Raw genomic sequence first — 3877 nt, forward strand, 5'->3', positions numbered from 1 at the left:
GCTGAAGTCGGACGCTTAACCGACTGCGCCACCCAGGCGCCCCAACAAGAGACTCATTTTAGACCTGAGGACACCTTTAGATTGAGAGTGAGGGGATGGAGAACTATTTATCATGCTACTGGAAGCCAAAAGAAAGCTGGAGTAGCCATGCTTATATCAGACAAACTAGACTTTAAATTAAAGGCTGTAACAAGAGATGAAGAAAGGCATTATATAATAATTACAGGGTCTATCCATCAAGAAGAGCTAACAATTATAAATGTCTATGCACCGAATACCAGAGCCCCCAAATATATAAAACAATTACTCATAAACATAAGCAACCTTATTGATAAGAATGTGGTAATTGCAGGGGACTTTAACATCCACTTACAGAAATGGATAGATCATCTAGACACATGGTCAATAAAGAAACAAGGGCCCTGAATGACACATTGGATCAGATGGACTTGACAGATATATTTAGCACTCTGCATCCCAAAGCAACAGAATATACTTTCTTCTCAAGTGCACATGGAACATTCTCCAAGATAGATCATATACTGGGTCACAAAACAGCCCTTCATAAGTTTACATGAATTGAAATTATACTATGCATACTTTCAGACCACAATGCTATGAAGCTTGAAATCAACCACAGGAAAAAATCTGGAAAATCTCCAAAAGCATGGAGGTCAAAGAACACCCTACTAAAGAATGAGTGGGTCAACCAGGCAATTAGAGAAGAAATTAAAAAATATATGGAAACAAACGAAAATGAAAATACAACAATCCAGACGCTTTGGGATGCAGTGAAGGCAGTCCTGAGAGGAAAATACATCGCAATCCAGGCCTATCTCAAGAAACAAGAAAAATCCCAAATACAAAATCTAACAGCACACCTAAAGGAAATAGAAGCAGAACAGCAAAGGCAGCCTAAACCCAGCAGAAGGAGAGAAATAATAAAGATCAGAGCAGAAATAAACAATATAGAAACTAAAAAAAACGGTAGAGCAGATCAACAAAACCAAGAGTTGGTTTTTTGAAAAAATAAACAAAATTGACAAACCCCTAGCCAGGCTTCTCAAAAAGAAAAGGGAGATGACCCAAATAGATAAAATCATGAATGAAAATGGAATTATTACAACCAATCCCTCAGAGATACAAACAATTATCAGGGAATACTATGAAAAATTATATGCCAACAAATTGGACAACCTGGAAGAAAAGGACAAATTCCTCAACACCCACACTCTTCCAAAACTCAATCAGGAGGAAATAGAAAGCTTGAACAGACCCATCGCCAGCAAAGAAATTGAATCGGTTATCAAAAATCTCCCAACAAATAAGTCCAGGACCAGATGGCTTCCCAGGGGAGTTCTACCAGATGTTTAAAGCAGAGATAATACCTATCCTTCTCAAGCTATTCCAAGAAATAGAAAGGGAAGGAAAACTTCCAGACTCATTCTATGAAGCCAGTATTACTTTGATTCCTAAACCAGACAGAGACCCAGTAAAGGAAGAGAACTACAGGCCAATATCCCTGATGAATATGGATGCAAAAATTCTCAATAAGATACTAGCAAATTGAATTCAACAGCATATAAAAAGAATTGTTCACCATGATCAAGTGCAATTCATTCCTGGGATGCAGGGCTGGTTAAACATTCACAAATCAATCAACGTGATACATCACATTAATTAAAAAAAAGAGAAGAACCATATGATCCTGTCAATCGATGCAGAAAAGGCCTTTGACAAAATCCAGCACTCTTTCTTAATAAAAACCCTTGAGAAAGTCGGGATAGAAGGAACATACTTACACATCATAAAAGCCATTTATGAAAAGCCCACAGCTAACATCATCCTCAACGGGGAAAAACTGAGAGCTTTTTCCCTGAGATCAGGAACACGACAGGGATGCCGACTCTCACCGCTGTTGTTTAACATAGTGTTGGAAGTTCTAGCATCAGCAATCAGACAACAAAAGGAAATCAAAGGCATCAAAATTGGCAAAGATGAAGTCAAGCTTTCGCTTTTTGCAGATGACATGATACTATACATGGAAAATCTGATAGACTCCACCAACAGTCTGCTAGAACTGATACATGAATTCAGCAAAGTTGCAGGATACAAAATCAATGTACATAAATCAGTTGCATTCTTATACACTAACAATGAAGCAACAGAAAGACAAATAAAGAAACTGATCCCATTCACAATTGCACCAAGAAGCATAAAATACCTAGGAATAAATCTAACCAAAGATGTAAAGGATCTGTATGCTGAAAACTATAGAAAGCTTATGAAGGTAATTGAAGAAGATATAAAGAAATGGAAAGACATTCCCTGCTCATGGATTGGAAGAATAAATATTGTCAGAATGTCAATACTACCCAAAGCTATCTACACATTCAATGCAATCCCAATCAAAATTGCCCCAGCATTCTTCTCGAAACTAGAACAAGCAATCCTAAAATTCATATGGAACCACAAAAGGCCCCAAATAGCCAAAGTAATTTTGAAGAAGAAGACCAAAGCAGGAGGCATCACAATCCCAGACTTTAGCCTCTACTACAAAGCTGTCATCATCAAGACAGCATGGTATTGGCACAAAAACAGACACATAGACCAATGGAATAGAATAGAAACCCCAGAACTAGACCCACAAACGTATGGCCAACTCATCTTTGACAAAGCAGGAAAGAACATCCAATGGAAAAAAGACAGTCTCTTTAACAAATGGTGCTGGGAGAACTGGACAGCAACATGCAGAAGGTTGAAACTAGACCACTTTCTCACACCATTCACAAAAATAAACTCAAAATGGATAAAGGACCTGAATGTGAGACAGAAAACCATCAAAACCTTAGAGGAGAAAGCAGGAAAAGACCTCTCTGACCTCAGCCGTAGCAATCTCTTACTCGACACATCCCCAAAGGCAAGGGAATTAAAAGCAAAATGAATTACTGGGACCTTATGAAGATAAAAAGCTTCTGCACAGCAAAGGAAACAACCAACAAAACTAAAAGGCAACCAACGGAATGGGAAAAGATATTTGCAAATGACATATCGGACAAAGGGCTAGTATCCAAAATCTATCAAGAGCTCACCAAACTCCACACCCAAAAAACAAATAACCCAGTGAAGAAATGGGCAGAAAACATGAATAGACACTTCTCTAAAGAAGACATCCGGATGGCCAACAGGCACATGAAAAGATGTTCAACGTCGCTCCTTATCAGGGAAATACAAATCAAAACCACACTCAGATATCACGTCACGCCAGTCAGAGTGGCCAAAATGAACAAATCAGGAGACTATAGATGCTGGAGAGGATGTGGAGAAATGGGAACCCTCTTGCACTGTTGGTGGGAATGCAAATTGGTGCAGCCACTCTGGAAAGAAGTGTGGAGGTTCCTCAGAAAATTAAAAATAGACCTACCCTATGACCCAGCAATAGCACTGCTAGGAATTTACCCAAGAGATACAGGAGTACTGATGCATAGGGGCACTTGTACCCCAATGTTTATAGCAGCACTCTCAACAATAGCCAAATTATGGAAAGAGCCTAAATGTCCATCAACTGATGAATGGATAAAGAAATTGTGGTTTATATACACAATGGAATACTACGTGGCAATGAGAAAGAATGAAATATGGCCTTTTGTAGCAACGTGGATGGAACTGGAGAGTGTGATGCTAAGTGAAATAAGCCATACAGAGAGAGATAGATACCATATGGTTTCACTCTTATGTGGATCCTGAGAAACTTAACAGAAACCCATGGGGGAGGGGAAGCAAAAAAAAAAAAAAAGTTAGAGTGGGAGAGAGCCAAAGCATAAGAGACTGTTAAAAACTGAGAACAAACTGAGGGTTGATGGGGGGTGGGAGGGAG

This window comes from Herpailurus yagouaroundi, unplaced genomic scaffold (assembly GCF_014898765.1).
Source record: "Herpailurus yagouaroundi ecotype Mexico unplaced genomic scaffold, PumYag 490, whole genome shotgun sequence".
Lineage (NCBI taxonomy): Eukaryota > Metazoa > Chordata > Mammalia > Carnivora > Felidae > Herpailurus > Herpailurus yagouaroundi.